Consider the following 19,588-nt stretch of genomic DNA (forward strand, 5'->3'; position numbering starts at 1 on the left):
GCATCAAACCCCAGCTCAAATCTGGAGATGGGGAGAGCTGTGTGCCCTGGGTGCCAGGCACGGGTGAAACCCCAAATCCAGACACGGCCCCACACCAGACCAGGCAGGATTGACTTTTCTTGCTCAGGGTCTTTCTGGTGTTTCCCTCCCAGAGAAGGGAGAACCCAGTGAGCTCTGAGAGGCAGCGAGACCCGGGGAGGGTGAGAGAGGGACAGGGGACAGCACAACCGCACGAGTGACACCGGCAGCGCTCAGCATCGCGTCACCCCGAGCAACACCACCCAAAAAACCCAAATCTTCCCCAAATCCTGTGCACAGCCAGGGGAGGGGTGACCCTGGTGTGGGACCGGCCTGAGCTGCAGAGAGGAGAGGCTGCCGGGGCTCGGGGCTCAGAGCCCGAGCCTGCAGCAGCAGCGCTGTGCTCGCTAATCATGAGTGGTTTTATCGCCCCAGCCCCTCCCGGCACAGCCTGGCCTCGAGCAGCCCCGGCTCCGGGATCAGAACAGGAAACCCACAGGGGGCTCAGAAAAGCCTAAGACGAGTCAGCCCCACTCAAAGCCCTCCATCCAATCCCTTGGTGTCGCTGAAAAGGGGAGTTATTCAATGGGATTTCCCAAATCCCAACCCCAAGATTACCTGCGTTAACAGCCAGAACTTAAGGCTGGGTTTGTGAAGGGTGTGTGAAAGCCAAAAAAAAAAAAAAAAATAAACCCAAGAGGTGCAAACAAACAACAACAGCTCCCAAGTGTAACTGCCTTTGTTCGGGAGATTTGGAGATAAAGGCTCCAATGAAGGCAAGAAAAAAATCCAAAATATCGGTAGCAGGGTCCCAGCACCGCCCACCTCGGCTGCCCTTTGCTCCGGGATGTCTCGAGCTGCTGAAGTCACAGAGATGTTGCTGGAGCAGGACTCACACCACTCCCAGCATCATGAACCAGCTTTGCCACCTCCCTCCCGCGGGTCAGCGTAGAGGCAGCCTCAGGGGCAGCCCTGGTGATAATGTACATGCTTGACCTGAAATTTAGGATTGAGTTGTCTCAAGGGTGTGCAACCAAAACAGCAAACTGAATCACAGGAGGAGCAAAACCAGGGCTGCAAGAGACTCAGCAAAAAGAACAAAGTAATCTGAGTCTGAGAAACTGTTCTGAGGCGAGAGAATTCCTCAGTGGATGGAGAGATGTTAAAATTTGAATCTGCCTAGAGGGTGCACAAGGAGAGACAGGGAGAATTCAAGGAGTCAGAATAAAACCTTGCAACTTGTCACTTCAAAACAGCATTTTCCCTCATCTGACTATGATTCAAACAGCAAAAGTCAAGCCAGAAAAAGAATGAAACTTCTCACTCCTGATCAAAGGAGACATTTTGTTCCATATGCCAGTTTAGATTCACACAGCAAAGAGCAAGTCCTCAGCAGGCCAGCTCTCCCTGGCACCAGCGGTACCCAGGTGGGAACCTGTCCCAAGGATGTTCCTGTGCTGGTTTGCCCTCCTGCAGCATCCCTGAGACATCCAAAATCGGGAGCTCTGACTGTACCCCTGTGTCTCCAGAACTCCCAATCACTGCCACTCACTTCCACTCCCTGAGGAAACACTCGTGGCTTCCTGGGATGGGGGACAAGGCTTTAACCCCATGCAAGGGCAGGTGAAACACCTGGATCAGAGTGGGGAACTTCCCAGCAATTCCCCCGCACAGGAGGCAGAACTTCTGCCCTGGGGAGTGCCCAGCCCCGAGCAGAGACCAGAGAGAGGGGGACTGCCCTCCCTGGGGTAATCCAGAGGTGCCTGGCCACAATCCCGTGCCCTGGGATGGCCCTGCTTAAGATGAGCCACTGGGATCTCCTCCAGCCTGGCCCATCCTGGGATCCCGAGGGCGCCTTAAACCTCAGAGCTGCCATAAAATCCAGTCACCAGAATTACCCTGTTCTTGTCGCAGCTTTTCCACCTTTTCTGTTTTAGCCTGCAGCACTCACAGCTCAGGTCACACCTGGATTCAGCTGGGCACTCGGGACTGGTTCTGTGAGGTGCCTGCATAGTCTTTTTTTAAACACTTGAATTTTAAAAATAGGAACGGCACAGGTTGAGCGAATTGAGGCCACTCTGCCAGCACAGAGGGAAGCTCGGAGCACGTCACGACTTCCCACCTCAGCACTCCCGGCCTGGCAGCAACTCATCCCCCTTCTCACCTCCGAGGAGACCTCACGTTGTTTCTGCGCTTTTTAACTTCAAAATGCGAACTCAAAATAGCTGCGAGCTTATTTTGCCGGAGTTGAGGCTCCTGGCTCCCAGCTGCAGCTCCCGGCTCGCCCCCGGCGGGGATCAAAGACTCCGCGAGCTGATGGGGATCACCTCCCGGGTGAATCCTCCGGGAATATCCTGCACTCTCCAAATTAACAGGGGAGGTGTAAAGACCCCGCTAATTAGCCGGCCCGGCCCCAGAGCTATTAGGGGCAGCCAATTAGCGGCAATTCGCCGTCCCGGCGGTGGATAAACACTCGCGGCTGCTGCGGGAGGGCAGCTCCCCGCGGCTGGAGCGCAGAGTGCCCTGGTCACAGCTCTGTGACACCTCGCAGGTTTTTCTGCTCTCCTCCCCCAGCTCCGGAGCTGCGAAACTCCTCCCAGGAGCTGCGGCAGCTCCGTCCCCGCACACCCTGGTGGGCAGTGCTGGAGCTCCTGTGCAGGGCACTTGGTTGGCATCAACATGGAAAAGTGGAATCGGTGACTTGCGCGTGGTGTTCTGCGGGTGAGGAGGTCTCCCACCTCGGGGACTGTCCTAAAGCTCCGCGTTGCAAAGAGTTTACTGGGATTTTTCCCCTCCCCCAGCTCGATCCGTAACTCGGCAGCACCAGGAGCATCCCTCAGGCTGTCCCGGTGCCTGACAAGGCGGGACCAAGCCCAGCCCTCCTCACCCTCCCAGCTCAGCCCCTAAACCCAGACACCACGGGACAACTGGGGCTGCCCAGTGCTCCCGGAGGGAATCACAAGTCCGCAATCAAAGCCCTGAGACTGCTCTGTGCCTCAGTTTCCCCTCCAGCAGGAGCACCAGAGGCTCTTGCTCAGCACAGTCTCTCAGCTGCAAAGCAGTGGCAAGTAAATGTGAACCAGATTTTTCTTCCATCCTCTCACTTTTATCTCCTACTGTGACCTTCCCAATCCCATTTATAAACCTGGCAGGCCAAGCTGGCAGAGCAGGCCGTGCCAAAAAAGCATTTCTATAATACATAAAACATGCTAAGACTCCACCGAGGTAATTTCTAACCCACAGGAACCACTTGCCTTAACCAAGACATCCTGCCACGGGCACCCAGCACAGTATCCAGCCACCCCTCCTCAAACTCTCTGAGCAGCAAAACAGTGACACAGAGCCAGAACTGCCCATGCAGCAGCAAATTGCAGAAATAAAGCTGCACACGAGAAAACCACGTGTTCCCAGCAGCACTGCAAGTAGGGGAGCTGTGGATTTGACCACTGGGACCCGAACTGCCTTGGAACTGCATTTGTTGGTTTTTTTTTTTTTTTTTTTTTTTTTTTTTATTAACCCCAAATTTCTAAGAAACAAAATACAGAACTGCCTTGTCCAGACTCTTGCTGCTGCAGCAAGCACTCAGCTCAGTAAATCTAATTAATGAACCAGGAAAAGTGTCACTCGTTTGCTAACTACTGCACCCGGGGCTGCCAAACAGACAGATAAAGGATTTAGCTGGGGCCTATTCCAGCCAAAGGAGCTGGGAACCTGGCAGGGAGAGCAGGAGATTAGAGGGGGCTGAAAAGAAAAGGAGAGGAGGGGGAAAGAAAAAAAATCCCACTAGATTAGCACTTTGCAAATGCAAGCATGTAAATCAGCTTAGGTTTGATATAATGCCACCCTTGTGAGCATCTGGGCACAGCAGCGCTCAGGGCCCGCCTGAGCCCAGCTTTATTTGGGCTCAGGAGTCTCACGCCAGCAGCTCCCTCACAAAAACAGCAGTTTTGTTTTTACCAGCTCTGGAAGTTCGCACAGGAAGCCAATTAGGGGAGACCTGGGAACAGAGGAAGATTCATAATTGCAATTAAGGCTTCAAAGTGCTGATCCCAAGCATGGCCCTTACAGATCAAGCTGGGGGAGGGAAAAAAACCAACAAACTCTTTGAAACACAGAGCTTTAGGATAACCCCCCAAGCTGGAATAGCTCCTCAGCCCCAGAGCAAGGAGTCACCTGGCAGAGAAGGACTCGGCTCTGAATGGCCCGTGCAGGACCAAGAGATCTGGGGTTAGATCTGCATCAAAGGGATTCAACATTTGTCTCTTACTGCTACTGACCACAATCCCTCATCCCATCCGATCTAAAGATGTCTTTGTGGCTTGGCCCCAACCATGGATCTGCTGTTCACTGTGCCACTGGCAGGAAAAAGTGTTGAGAAAAGCTGAGAGAAAAGGAAACTCACCCAAGGTGCCAGGTCATCCCTGGAGGTGTGGGAGAACACAGAGGGGCTGCAGCAGCTCTTGTGCTGCTCAGGACGGCTCCGCTCTGCCCGTGCCCTCTGCCAACCCTCGTAGACACTTCCCTGTGGTGGCACCTCCTCTCCTCACACACTCCCAGCTTTCGCTCCAGCCCCTCCCAGCATCTCCTCTCTGAACAGCTGGAGAACACCTGGCTCCAGCAGGCAGCAGAGCTGGGGGGCTCAGCCTGCCCCCCACACTGGGGATGCTCCTTCTTCCTTCCGCCCAGGCCCCCAAAGCCACAGCAGGAGCCCTGAGCCCAGCCCAGGCTGGAGGGGAAGTGCTGCTGGGGGACCCCAGAGCCCACAGGGACAAGGTGACCCCCCCCTCAGTCGTCTCCGTCGCCAGCATGTCCCGAACTGCTGCTGCTCTCCCCCACGGGTCCAAGTCCTCCTCTCCCCTCTCAGCTGCCCTGGGGAGTGGTTCCCAGGCTCAGAAGCTGTGGTGTGACCTTGGAAAGTCCTCTGTGTCTCTGGAAATGCACTGGCTCTGAGTATTTTGCATAAGCTACTTTCCCTGGGATGTTTTGCCCCAGTGCTAAGCACGTAGGGCTCGATAATCAAATGAGGTCAAAGAAAACTCCAGCCAAAACCTGGCAGCCTCTGTGGGAACAGCCAAGAGCATCCCCACAAGCACAGCTTGGGCCTGGCTAGGGTCTCTCCCTCTCGAGCAGCTCAAGAGAATCATCACAAAGTGGGAATAATCTATGGAAATCAGCAGCGTTCCACAAGATCCAAAACAAGCCATGGACAGGCATGGGAGGGTTTCCAAGGGTGGAAAAACAGGAGAAGGTAAAACAGGCTTGTAGAGCCTGCAGACCCCCATCCTCTGGCTCTCCTGCCATTCTGACACTTCCTGACTGAGGAAGAAGCCGCAGGCCAGAGCAGAATCCATCCCCACACAGATCCCCTCCCCAGCCTATGGCTGGACATGGTTTCCAAGAGCAACCCCCACTTCCGCAATTTCAGAGATCTTCTTACCCCACCTTCCGTGTGCTATGCCAAAAAGAGAAGTGCTCAGAGCCAGGGGGAAGTTGTGGCACCCTTTCCTATCCTGAAGGAGGATTTCAGGCTCCTGCCACATCCGAGGGGCAGCTCCGGCCATGCTGCGCAACGGGGCTGGGACTGCAGAGGGCCCTGGTTTGGGGCAAGCAGTTCCAGGAACCTCAACAGTCACAAGCAAGAAAATACAGAAATAAAGCCCACACAGAAATGATCTGGTCAGAAATAACGAGGCTGTCAGATAGCCCAGCAGGGCATGTGGCTACGAAGGGCTGGGCAAGGAGACACAGGAAAGCAGCTCCAGAGCCAAGCAGGGACTCTGGGCTCCCTTAAAGGATGGCACACATGGGTAAGCTGGGCTCAGGCAATCCTGGCGCCTTCCCTCCTTGTTTGAGGGGCCAGTTCCCCTTCAGGTAGCACTGTCTGGTTGCTGGGGAGGAGCAGAGCCACAGCCAAGAGATCCACTCCTCCCTGTGTGTTCATGGAGCTGGATCTTCCCACCTGGATGCTGAAAGAACAGCTCCATCCTGAGCAGCTGCTGCCAAAAACTGAAGGAGAGGCTCTTCCCACTATCCATCACCAGAGTTTGCTGCATTTGCTCAACGTGAGAGCTCTGTTTTCCAGTCTGGATGGGACTCAATCATCACTCCCTTCCTTGCAGCCATCAAAGCCTGGATTTCTGCTGCCACGATGGAAATTTCATCCCCATTTAGAGCGAAAGATCTCTTGCATCCCTTCCCCAAGGGGGTTAAGCCCCATTACCAGAAGCACTCACCAGCACACCTGAAAGTGGCTCAGCCCTTAAGACATTCACTATTTACAAGTTCTTACTGTAGTTCGTACCAGAGGGGCACCTCAGCGTGTTTTCAGAGGGAATATCCATGAGCACTGGAATTACAGCACATTAATTAGCAAGGAGAGCATCCCAACAGTCACAAGGTCAGCACACAACATCCAGAATTCACACCTCGTTGGGAGTTACTGGGGGAGAAACACACATGATGCCATGTCTGCATGCTTCCATCCCCCCTGAAAAATGAGAAGTGGACTTTCTCTGATGGACCAAGTCCTCAGGGACAGCAAAACTCACTGGGGGCTCTGGCTCTACAGGCAGGTGGAGAAGGAAACTCAAGTCCCTTGTCCAGCCCTGATGGTTGGGGGATGGGGGGTAAGAAATAAGGGACAGTGAACATTTGCTGCTCTGGGATAAACCAGGAAGAAAATTTGGCTGCATTTGGTGTCAGTGGCCATCAATTCTCCTCAACAGATAATGCTGCCTCAGCCTTTCAGGTCAGGTCATTTGAGTCTGAGGGATGGAACTGCCTGTGTGAAAGGTAAGATCAGAGAGAGTTTTAACTTGCATGGTCACACAGATGGGGAAATTCACCCTCCTGAGCCATTTAGGTCTTTCCTGGCCCCACCTACCCAGCTTCTGCTCTCCCACTGGGTACAAATTACTGGCAAGGAAGTGTCAGGCAGGTCAGGCTGGGCCAGAGTTTCCCACACCTCCCACTGCACCAACCACGAGCTTCAGCCCAGAGCAGGGACCCCAGAGAAGGCATCGCCCAGGTTCCATCACTGCTGACCAGGACAACCCCAGCAGAGGAGTGGATTCAACAGGAAAACCCAGTTCCCCTCCAAAAGCTCCCCAAAGCACAGCTGCTCAGAGAGGGAGAAACCACTGGGGGATTAAAGTCCACACTTACCACCAGCTAAAGAAGGAAACTGCCATTGCTGGCCTACAAAATACTGATGTTGACAAGCATTCAGTTGAATTCAGCTGTCCAGAGCTGACTGTGGATGGCCAGGGGCACCGTGCTCCCCGAAGAGTTTATTCACACCATGGTTTGGGTTGGAAGGGAACTTATCCAGCCCTGAAATCTGTGTGAACTTCTGCCCAGCCAACAACACACGAGGCACAGCAGCAAACAGTCCTGGTGTCTTGTTGCTTACAACAGCACCAGAAACTTCAGGACTGTCATCCTGAGCCCCAAAAAATTATGGAGCTCAAGCAAGAGGGAAAACTATTAAATCATGTGGTGATTTGGGAGCACCCCATCAGCTCTTTGCTCTGCTGTGGAGCTCTGTGGTGACTCCGGGTCTATCCAGGGACAGGAGTCATTGCCTCCAACTTCACCTATGCAAAGCTGAGGTGATTAAACAAATGAACATCTCCAGACACACAGCACCTGCTGTGGAGAGCAGCTCAACCCATGCAGTTGGAGCCCCTCTTCAGGGCAGTCTAAGTGGAATTTTTAGGCTTTTTAGGCCATCCCTAAGCAAGACAACTCTCATCCTTGTTCTACTGAGCTGCTTCCCACATGCACAACAGGAGTAATCCTACTTTGCTCTCCCTCAGACCCACCAGGCCAAGACTGGCAGGTTTCAGCAGCCTGGGCTTTGCTTTATGTCCAGGAGCACAGAGACAATTCCATCTCCTCTCCTCTTGCTCCTCTTGGTAACAGCAACTCTGCAACCAGCAAAATCTCCAAATCTGCCTGGAATTCCCCACACCCAGCCTGGGATGGAGAGGCCACCCAGGACATCACCCACCCCACCCCATCCCTGCCCACTCACTGGGCTCTGGGAGCTTAGAAAAACTCAGGCAGGGTAAGAGCAGCCTCTATTCTCCTCCTCAAAAACCCCAAGACCAACAGAAATGACACGGATCTGATGTGAGTAAGAGCAACCCAGTTTTATAGCTCGGTTTTCAGAGAGGAAATGCTCTTGTTCCTGGCAGCAATTCTGAAAACCCCGGGCCACATGATGCAAGAGTTAATTTTAGCCTCTACCACTCATTGTCACCACAGTGAAGGTTGAAGTTCCACCCAACATCACAGGCAATTCCTGGCTCCAGGTAAAATCCCAAAATGATTTAGGCTGGGCACAGCCGTGCTGTGGTCACAGCCTGACAGGAGCTGGGTGTCACCAGCAGGGTGTGATGGAAACCCCAGGGCTACTCTCTAGGGAAGGTGGAAATTCAGCACAGGACTTCCTGTGTGTGTCACAGGAGAGACAGGGGGAAAAATAAAAAATTCAGCAAGTGCGTAATTTAAAGGGGAAAAAAAGGTGTTTCCCAAAGGACAACAGCAGCCCAAGCTGTTCCTGCTGAGAAGGAACTGAAAGACACAGCAGTGGCCAGTGATTCTTCCCAACATTCCCCAGGGACAGGACACAGGGGGACATCCCTGCTAGGAGAGGGCATTGTGCCCACTCACCTGGGGTGTGGGTGTTAAACTCCAGGTGTTTTCAGGCTCAGCAGGAGACCCTCCCAAAAGCCTGAGGGACACGGGGGCCTGGGGTCCATGCCCACACAGAGCAGGTGCTGAGCTCTTCCCATGAACTCCTGGAAGCTGAAGATGCTCCAAGGAAATGTTTGGATCAAGCGGGTGCCCAGCACATCCCATTGCGGGCACGGCCCCATGCCCCACATTTCCTACAGCAGCTGCCCTGTACAGGGCCCTTCCCTGGCTGCAGTCCTGGGGAAAATCCCTGTTCACTGTGCAAGGTCACGTGTGGGTGGCACTGCTGCATTCAGGGCAGCATCAAGCTGAAGGGAAACGCCAAGACTCTGACACCAGGAAAGCTTCTCATCCCCCATTCCACGTTCCACTGACCCAGAGCCTTCCTGTGCTTCTCCAAACCCTTCCCAGGACTTCTTGCCCCCCACGAATGTCCTGTGGCTCCTTACTCTGCTACCCTGGCTCACAGGGAGGGGTGCTGGGTTGGGTCTGTTGGGTTTTTCTAATTGAAGAAATATCTCCTAGCTGGAACAGAGCCAGAGACCATTCCATCAAGGTGGCACAAGGGTCACTCTCAGAGGGGACCCCAACCCTTGCCCCACTGCCTTCCCCTTGCAGCTCCCTCCTCATCCAGGAGGGGAGAGCTGATCCTAATTCCTTCGGGCTATTTGGAAAAACAAGTTTACACGTGAGATTTCAATTGGCTGTCACACTGCTTAACTCCTCCAGCTGTGAAACAAAGTAAGTGAGAGACAAAGCCCTACAAACAAGCAGCGTGACCATTTCTGAGGGCTTTTTGTGAACTCTAATACCAAACCCACTAAACAGATTAACTTCCAGCATAAACAAGCAAGTAAATCTTTCCCCCAAGGCCCTGTGTATCCAAAGGAAGCTTTAGAAGTTGCTTCCTGCCATTGTGGAGGCCCTGCTGGGAACCCAGGAGCCTTTTCAGTCCCTGGTTTGGTTGCCCAAACCCTTCAGTTTACTCCCAGCACCGTTGGCTACAGCACCACAAAGGACAGATGATGGCAGGGACGTTTCTGGCCAGTCCCCATGGCCCTCAGGCCAAGGGCAAGTGGGGCTGGAATTCGCAAATCTGACAGGAGGGTGTGAGTCCCACTTCGAGTGGTACAACCACAGCATCCCCATCATATTGAGGAGAAGAAAGGAAGTCTCCAAATGGGGGGGGGCAGCCCAGGGAGAGGGGGGCACCCATTCAGCAGTGGCCAAGCCCAGTAGGCTTTATCCCCTGAGCACCCTCGAACAGCCATAGCAGCATCCACACTTCCTTGTGAAGGAGAACAACCAGCCCAGAACCTGAAACCCTTCCAAAGCCCATGTTCACCTCTGGGAAGCAGCAGGCTCCAGCAGCAGTGCTAGAGGCCATTCGCATTCCGTGGCCAGGTGTGCCAGACCTGCAGAGGTGAAGGGGAACAAGCAGCACAAAGGTGCTGGCACTGGGGAGACGGGGGTAGGGCCCTGAGCTGGCCCATCCTTTGAGGTGGCCTTGTACAACCAGAGCTACATCTCTGGCAGCCCAGAACTCCGTGGAGAACACAAGGCAAGAGGTAGCCCCTTTCTCCATATGAAGAACCCACCCATGACTCTCCATCCCCTCTCCCCAGCTCAGGGACTGGGTCTGAAGGCGACACCACGAGCAACACAGCTCTGAAGAGCCTCCAGCCAGGCTGGCGCAGCCCTGACCTCAGAGCAAGCTCCAAAATCCCTGCAGGTACCCATCACAGGAGCAGGAACATAAACTTCCAGCCCTCAGGTTCCCCCAGGATGGGCTGGAGCATCCTGGCACAGGGGATTTTCTCCCAAAAGGGGGAGTCCTTCATCCCAGCCCAGCTCCTGGGAGCTGAGCTGATAGTGACTGTAAACACTCAATTTCCAAAGGCTGTTCCCTCCATCCTAAAGCATCACCCTCATGGTGACACCCTGGTTGGAGCCCACCTGGAGCAGGTGGGATCTCATTTGACTCTCAATATCCTCCACCACTTCCAAACTCACCACTTGGATCTCACAGCTCAGGGCCATGGGGTTCCCAGGCTTTGGGTGAGTTCTGGGCCATAAAAGTGGGTTTGCAATCATTGCTCCACACCTGGCATGGAGACCAGATCAGCCTGGGGACAATTCCCAGTTATTAAGCAGCCCTCAGGGAACATTAACTTTGCTGGCTTTGATTGCAACCCAGCTACTTGATCCAGGGAGGCCACAGGCAGGATCCCCACAGCTGCATGAGGAGCAGCAGGGATCTTTCCCAGCCTGGAATTCCCTCATTCCCACTGCAAAGTCTCCACACCTGAGAGATGCTGTGACTCCCCCAGACAGCTGCACTCTCGTGTGTACCCATTTACGAGCTTTATCAACACAAGGACATCGAGAATGAAGAAACATTAGCGAAGTTTCACATGTACAGACTGCCAGAAACAATGAGAAAAGGGAAATGCCACCTGAAAGGATGGGAGCTTGTTTGCCGAGAAGCCTCTGGGCTGAGGGTTTAAATAGACATAGAGCAATGGGGGAAGCAGCTGAAAGGGGAAGCATTTCATCCTAATTTGAGACAACAAAGAATGGGCCTTTGTGCAAGTGATGAAAAACACTTCTGCAGGCTCAGGGACACGGCGCCTTTCCCAAAGCGTGCACACAGCAGCCCTGCCCCATCCGCGCAGCCCTGCACTGGAACCGGCAGTCGCGGGAGTGAGAACACCCCGGAGCGGCCACACAAACCCTCCAACACGGGACACAGGCATGGCAAATTCCCTACCCCCGCAGCTGCTTAGGGCAGTCACAAGGTCAGGGTGAAGCTGAGCCCTTCCTGCCCAGACACAGCACCGTCGGGACGGTGTCCGTGTCCCCCATCCCTGGCACCACATGGGCTGCTCATGCCAGCTCTGCTCACTTCTGCTTCAGACCACCCCAAAATAAGCAGCAGCAGCGTTTTGGGAGCACCCAAGCTGCTCTCAGCCCAAGCACTGTGGGCATTCTGAGCAATGAAACCGAGCATTGGAGGGGAAGTCAAGGCCCAGCCCCATCTCTCTTACAAATACAGAGCCCACGCGGCACGCAAGAGTCATTGATAATTGTCACTGATAATGGTCACAGCGCCAGGGAGCGCTCTCCTATTCCCCTTTTAACTCAGCCAGCGGCTCACGCTCACATCTGCTGTCCGAAAGCACCTGCGGTCTTTATCCCTGGGCAGCACAGGTGGGGAGGCACCAGAGCCGTGCCCGGGCACCCCGACACTTCCAGCCCCGTTCCGGGAAGGAGCAGCCCAGGGAGGAGCGCTGAGCCACAGCTGCCCGGGCACATCCGCCCTCCAGGCTCAGCTTTACCAAGCCAGAGACTGAATCTGGGTGAGCTCTCAGCCGCCGCAGGTTCAACACAGCTGAAGTGAAAACAGCCCAGCCTCGGGCTCCAAAAGCCCCACTATGCTCCCGGAGCATCGCTCTGCTCCGGCTCCACAGCCCCACATCTGCCATCCCGGGCGGCACTCCCGTGCGCCGGGCAACCCAGCAGCCGCAAGCTGAAGATGATTTTTTTTTTTTTTCCAGTATCAGAGCTTGAAATCAGAGATGAACTAGTCTGAAGGAGCTCCTGCCTGGCCTCTCATGTATTCCAGATGCACATGCTCCAATCGCCGCTTGCCAAACAGGATACGAGGCGTAAGGAAATAAAGCATTTTATCTTCAAGCTTTTCCAAGAGGGTATTAGAAACAATGGGGAGGAAATACAAAATTAACACTAGAGAAGAGCAATTGGCAGTGCCCTTGCGAGGCTGTTCTTCATTACAAGGCTGCCTATTCAGCGGCTTTCATTAGGAAAATCACATCGCAGAGCCATTCCCAACAGTGTCCCTATTTCCTAATTAGGCTTCGCCAAAGAGCTACATCTCTCAGTTCCCCCCCCCCCCCCCCCCCCCGGCACACAATCACAACAATTACCATTTCATTGCACCCGGCCGCCGAAAACACCGCAATTAAAGCAGCTGAGGAGTCACACGGGCGCGTCAGCAGGGAGACAAGTTCTCACGTCGTGCTAATTGGCGACCAAAGACGGATCAGAAAGACGGGACCGGCGGGGTTTGGTCTCCGTGCTGGGAAAAGCGCTCGGGAGCTGCGGCCACTCCCCGGACTCCCACCCAGGAGGCCGCGGACGGGGCTCGGTGCCAGCAGGGAGCACTGGTGACAGGTCCTGTCCACCCCTCCAGGCTGCGGCACGGGGAGATGCTCTCCGGATCCTCGGCAACATCCTTGGATCACACTCCCGTACCAAACAACCCTGACCAACACGAGGTGGGCGCAGCCCTGGGTTGGTTGCAGAGGTCACTTGGAGCCCCCCGGTGACAGCTTTGGATGGGTGGGACCCTGTCCTCACACCGGACGTGAGAGACGGGACAGGGATGGGGAGTCCTGAGCCTCTGAGGGCAGAGGGAGCAAAGCAGAGAGGAGGGAAAGAGCTGCAGCTGCGGAGCCTGGATTGCATCCGCAGCCCCCATTTTCCTCCAAGCAGTGACATTTCCAGCCCGAACCAGCAAAGCACAGAGCTGCAATGACAGCAGACCTGCCGGGCAGCAATGCAATGCCCAGGGAGTTGGGGGGCAGAGCTTCCGTAAAAACCTCATCCTCCCACCTGGAAATTCAAACCGCTGCTGGGAGCAAGAGTTCAGGCACAAAGGAGAGTCTCACTGCTCAGAAAGCACCTGGGGCACTCACCTGAGCACTTTCCCCTGACGCCCTCAGGCCTAACTTTCCTCTTGCAGAATAATAATGCAAAACTGGGCAGCCCTGCAGTGCTCAGCAGGCAACCAGAAAAGAGAAGTTGAAACTACTCCAGGGTGAGCTGCAGCATGGCAAGGTCCCCATGCCATGCTGGGGTGTCCCTGATCCCCAGCAGAGCCAGAACACTGATTCTGGCATCCCCCAGCCCTGGGGCTGCAGCAGCACGGGCAGCTCGCCCTGCCAGAGCAGCTCATCCTGCTGGAGCAGCCACTGCTCCTCTCTGCCAACACTTCCCGCTGCTCTCAGTTCTTAGTGCAAAACCCACATCTTTTTCACCTTCAGCAAAAAGGCACACGGGGCCAGTTTTGGTTTCTGTCCCAGTTGGATTCCCTGATCTCCCTGGGGAGGAGGGAAAAGCCAGTGGCACCATCCTACAGCCCAGAGACGTGGGGCTGCCCCTCACCCAAGCGCTGCACACCAAAACTCCACCTTCTCCCTCTGAAGAAGCACCTCCAAGACGTCTCATACCCTTTCCCCTGCCCTGAGCAGGCTGCAGAACTGCCGGGAGCAGCACAGGGGCGGCCACAGAGAGCCAGGGAAGGCAGAGCACTGAACTCTCCCCACTTCTGTTCAGTGGGACCACATCGCGAGGCTGCAGCTGCCCTCAGACCACGCTCACATCCCAGCTCCTGCTGCAGCACACCTGGCTCTGCCCAGCTGCTTCCTTCAGAAACCTGCAGAACATCCCCAGCATCACCTGAGCCCTCCGGCCTCACGAAATCACCGTGACTGAGGGAACAGAACCATTGCAACCATCACAGCTGGGCTCTGGCTCCTTATCTTCTCAACTGTCTGTATTTGAGCTCTAATCTGAGCAACACCCAAAGCTCCAAACCTCTTTCCAACCAGGTTTCAGAAACAGTTAGTGGCTCCATCCAGGTTTGTGCTTTGAACGAGAGAAAAAAAAACCCAAACACCAAACCAACAGACCTTTCTGACAGCTAGGAAAGTTAAAGCCTTGACATCCTGCATTACCCCTGGAGTTTGCAGTGGACCGAGATTTACAAAATTGACCTAAACGGGAAAACAAAATAAATTGCAGCTGTTCAGCATCAGGACAAGCAGCAGGAGCAGAACCAGCCTACAGCTGCCTGAGCAGTTTCGCTGCACCGGGAGCAGCACAGCCCCGAAACCAGCCCTTGGCAAAGCTAACGGGTGCTGGGTGACAGCAGCCAGATTGTCACGAACTTGAAAACAAAGGGCTGAAAGCTCTTTTCTCCCGCTTTCATTAGTGATTTGAATCAGTAGAGCCTTTTCCTCCCTCAGGGCTCACACCTCCAAAGCAGCTCAACATCCTCTGGCGGGGGGGGGGGGGGGGGGGGGGGGGGGGTGGGTACAGGAGGGAGTGTGGCCCGAGGCCAGGCTGGGCACTGACTGGGTGGCACTGGTGACACTGGAAGGCCACAGAAGCACCTGATGGCCGATGCTCCTTGGCAGGCACAACAATCAGCACGGGCTGCTGCAAGGGGCAGCACCCAGGACAGCTCGGGGCTGGATGGGGTGACGCTGCTAAGCTTGTCTCATCCCAAACCACATCCTGTTGCCTAAGCAGAGCCTTCCCTGGGGCTGCACCTCAGCACCTCGGGCTACGGGGATTCAGCTGAGGGAGCAGCAGGAGACTCGTGACCTTTGGGTCCCTTCAGGGAAGGGATCCCGTTGCAGCGACTGGGGTGAGTCACTGGCGTCCCGCCAGCAGTCCTGCCAAAACTCCGGGCGGGGACCAGAGAGCCCCCGGCATTTCCCGGGGACCCCGCCACGGCAGGGTGGTCCCCTGGGGCGGGCAGGGCCCCACACCTGGCCCCGAGCAGCAGCTTCATGGGGCCACGCGGAGGAAAGCAAACACGGAGTCCCGAAATGAGTCACGACGGCCGGACCGTCCCCACCCGCGGGGCGACACCGTCTCCTCCCGGCCAGGCACGGGCTGCAAGGTCATCCCTAGGGAGACGTGGTGCGGGGTCCCCTTCCAAGGCTGCAAGAGAAACCCCCAGCCCAGGTAACGGCACCCCGCTGGTGGGTTTAAGAGAAAGCCCGCAGTCACAAGGGACCCCCGCATGACACCGGTTTCCATCCCCCTCCTGTTACCCCATTTACAGCGAGCCCCCCGCAAACGAAGCAGCCCCGCCGGGCAGCAACGCCCCAACCCACGGGACACCCCAGGAATACGAGGGAGCTGCTCCTCCACGTGCACGGGGTGTAGGGAGCCCCCCCGCCCTGGTTACCCCGGGCTCGGTGTGTGCACGCCCCCCCGTCCCGGTCACTCGGTCCCCCCGCTCTCCCACCTGCGGGGCGGCTGCCGCCGGGGCTCCGTGCCCATCTTCGGCCGGCCCCGCCGGGCTCTCGCCAGGCTCCGCTCCGCGCCGGACCGTACCGGGGCAGGCGGGGCTGGCGGCGGATCCGCCCCGCACATGTGCGCGGCCCGCCCCGCCCCGGCTGTGTCCCGGCACCTGCCCCCTGCCCCCGCTTCCTCCGCCCACCCAGCCCTCCGTCCTTCCCTCCCTCCATCCAGCCATCCCGCTGCTCCTGCCCCGCTGCCAGCAGCCTGCTGTTCACCCGGCCAGCCATCCCCTTGTCCATCCATCCATGGATCTATCTATTGTGACCCCACCACCACTTTCCCTTCCACCCTTCACTCTTCCATTCATCCACCCCTTCTTCTGTCCCTTACTCCTGCCATTCTGTCCCTCATCCATCCGTGCATCCACCCACCACCCTGTTATTCATCCATCTGCCCTTCCCTCCATGAATCTCTCCTTCTTTCCATCCATCCATGCACCTTTCCAACCCTTCACCTGCCACTCCATCCATCCATCATCCATCATCCATCCATCCCTCCATCCCTCCACCCATCCAGCCAGGCATTCATCACTAGGCTGGGGACATTCAGCTGGTGTCTGCTCTGGTGGCACTTGGGAATGGCCTTTTCCTGTTGCCCTCATGGCTGCTCCTGAGCAAAGGCCCATCCCACCCTGATTTCTGGCCCCGTCCCACCCTGATTTCTGGCCCCCACACCTGTCCCCTGCCCCACCTGCACATGGGGCCTGCCCAGCCAGGGCTGAGGGAAGGAATCTGGGCGGGTTCCTCTGCGGATTTCGGTTTGTCGAAGAGAGTGACCGCTGCCACTGCTGCTCCGAGACCTGAAACCTGCCTGGAGGCCAAAATAGCTGTGGGTTCTTCAGTGAAATTCCAGTGAATTTTAAAAAAAGCAAACCCAGTCAGAGCCAAAATCCCCTTTCATTGGTGACCCATGGAGACAAACGCCCACTGTGCAAAGCACATGGGACCAGAGCCCCGGGTGCCTGTGTCACCTGCGCCAGGTGAAACCCCCATGGAGGGACATGGGCTCAGCCTTCGCCAGCTGAGCCGCCACCAGCAGTTCACAAGAAATCCTGAGACAGCACAAATAGCGGGACGGGGAAGGTCTGGTGTCAATGTCATGGTGCCATCTGCCCCAAAGCGCTGACCCGGGAAACAGCCAAGTGCTCAGGTAGAGCTTTGTGTCCCAGCTCTTCTGGGCCTGAGCTCTTCACTGGATGCTGGTCTGGGATGCCAGTCTGAGCTTTCCCCACCCCTTCTGCCCTATTTCCACCTCCTCATTTCAGGCAGGTCCCAAAACTGGAGGAACTGGGAGGTGTCTGAAGGACCAAGGCTGCAGAGGCCAAACTCCTGTTGCTGCTGGGGCTGCAGTGTGACCCCTCCTGTCCCCTTCCCTCCCCACCTGAGGCACTGGGACCTCCTTGTTTTGCCCCTGGGGGCCCAGAGCAGCTGAGGAAGTTACCAAACATGGGCTGGGGGGGCTCACGGCGGCGGAAGGAAGTGGAGGAGGGCAGGGAGGGGCCGTGCCAGGGCTGCAGTGGTGATAAACAGTGCATGGGGCCACCGGGCTGACACAGCCAGCTCGGGGAAAGGGCTCTGGAGCAGGGGCACCTCCAAGGGATGTTGACACGAGCATGTTCCCAGGAGCTCCCTGGAGCAGGGAGCTGTGTTCCTCCTCATTGTTAGCTGTTCAGACTTCAGGGGATCCTGGGGACGCCGGTGCCACACCAGGATGATAGCAGGCAGCGGGAAGTGATCCCAGGTGTCTCTTGGGGTTGCACTGAGAGCAGGAATGGCATCCCCAGTGGCTCCCACCCACGAGGAGGAGTAGTGCTGAGTGTGGCTCTGGTGACACCAACAATGGTGTCGAAGCTGTTGGAGCTCCAGCCAGAGCATGGCCATGGAGCACCAGCACATCCCAGCTGAGTTTCTGCCCCTGGAGCTGCTGACCAGCCGCAGCAGGAGGAGGAAGCTGAGGCTGTGCTCTGACGAGCTCATTTAGACCTTTGGGTTCTCTGTGAACATCCCAGAGTCAAAGAATGGGCTGGGTTGGAAAGGACCTTAAAGGTCATCTTGTCCCAAACCTCCAGCAGGGGAAGGGACATTTTTAACTGAACGAATTGCTCCAAGTCCCATCCACCCTGGCCTTGGGCACCAAAGTTCACCTTACACTGAAATTGAGCTCATCACAGTCTTGTTCCCATTCCTCTCTGCTCCACACTCAGACACACTCCCTGAAACAGCAACTCCAACCCAGCCCTACACTGGGAATAGAGCATTTCAGCCCCCCAAAATACCATAAAGTCACCAGCTCTACGCTCAAGCCAAGCTCTGCAGACTACAGCCAGCACATCTCCCTGGGTCCTGCTGCTGGTGCCCAGAAAACCAAGGGTTTCCAGCTGGTTTCCAGGGATGGCTGACCCTGTCCTTACACTGTCCTCAAGGCTGCTGTGTGCTTCTGGGCTGCACAGGCTCCAGGTGAGCCCATTGCTTCCCTCTCCCTGAGTTCCCACATGGAATAGAGCATCCCAACTCCAAAAGAGCAGCTCTGCAGCCACTCCCCACTGCCTGTCCCTCGGAGGGAAGGGGAAGAAGCGTCACTGAAAAGGGAACATTGTTGTCTCTGGTTTTCCCCACAAGTTGTGTTTTTCATTTCTCAGAGCACACTCAAAGGATCCTGACAGGCTTTTCTGCAGCCCTTGAGAAATGAAACTGGGGCAGAGACCTCGTTGTGGGCAGATCTGACACCAGACGTTCCCCTTCCACATGCCAGGGAGGAGGTGACAACATACCTTTACATGACCCAATCTGTTGATCTGTTGAGCTGTCAAAGGTTTTTTGGCCGGTTCTGGGCTGGGGGGGCTCCAGAGCTGTCCCACTTTCAGCAGATGAGTCTGGTCTGCACTGATCTGGGGCTGCCGACATTCCCAGCTCTTCGCTCACCGCCGGGATTCAATCGGAGCTGGAACCCTTCTCCTCACTGCGCAAAGCTCCCTGCCTTGACAGCACGGGATTCTTGTCCAGATCCCTGTCCGGGACCAGGAGCAGCAGGCAGCCCCGGGAAGGGGCAGAGCGCTGGAAGAGCCGGGCTGGGAGTGGCTTTCTCGTGGGCTGAGGTTTCCACCCTGTGTCCTGCCGGAAAATTGCAGTGATGGAGTGGGTTCAGCATCCCCCGGTGGTGCAGCTCAGCCGGCCCTGTGCACCCAGCTGGGCAATGAATCCCTGGAAAATACTTCCCAATGACTGCTCTGCCTCTGGCAGCCTCCATGGGTCACCCCGGAGGAGGGACAATGTGAGGGTGCTGAAATTCCGTGGGTCTCATAGTATCTGTGACCCTCAGCCCTTTGCCTTGGCCTCCTCTGAATCTCCAGAGCCAGCAGCACCTCCACTTCCCAAAGAACCCCAACTCCTGGTGAGCTCCTCAGCAATCGAGCCTGCATTCTGGAGCTTGCTTGGGGCACTACCAGCTAAGCTGTGTCATGACCAGGGCTCGCTAAATCCTGATGGGACTGAAGAAATCCAGGCAATCCCTGGAGCTGGCTGCACACTGGGCCTGTGCTGTGCTACCCCTGCTAGCCTGTGGTTAGCTGGAGACAACCCCGGACAGCCACACATCCCGAGGTGGGAGTGGCAGCACTGCAGGGCTGTGAGCCCAGAGCACCTGCAGTTTGTTCTTCTTCGCCAGGTCACAGCCCTGGCACTCAGCACAACCAGGAGGGCACCAAGGCAGCACCCCTCAGCCATGTCCCACCCCTGTCATTGCTGCTGCCCCT

At 56.2% G+C, this 19,588-nt stretch overlaps 1 protein-coding gene across 1 annotated transcript in view; it reads right to left on the reverse strand.

The window, feature by feature from the left end:
• The window catches only part of PIK3R5 (phosphoinositide-3-kinase regulatory subunit 5), a 39,384-nt gene extending 23,539 nt beyond the window's left edge, over positions 1-15,845 (reverse strand). Inside the window, exon 1 of the mRNA XM_062506206.1 lies at positions 15,782-15,845. The gene's annotated coding sequence lies outside the window, so the exon portion shown is untranslated. The remainder of the gene's footprint in view (positions 1-15,781) is intronic.
• Positions 15,846-19,588: the final 3,743 nt, after the last annotated feature.

The sequence above is a fragment of the Cinclus cinclus genome, chromosome 20 (genome assembly GCF_963662255.1).
Source record: "Cinclus cinclus chromosome 20, bCinCin1.1, whole genome shotgun sequence".
In the NCBI taxonomy this organism is placed as follows: Eukaryota; Metazoa; Chordata; class Aves; order Passeriformes; family Cinclidae; genus Cinclus; species Cinclus cinclus.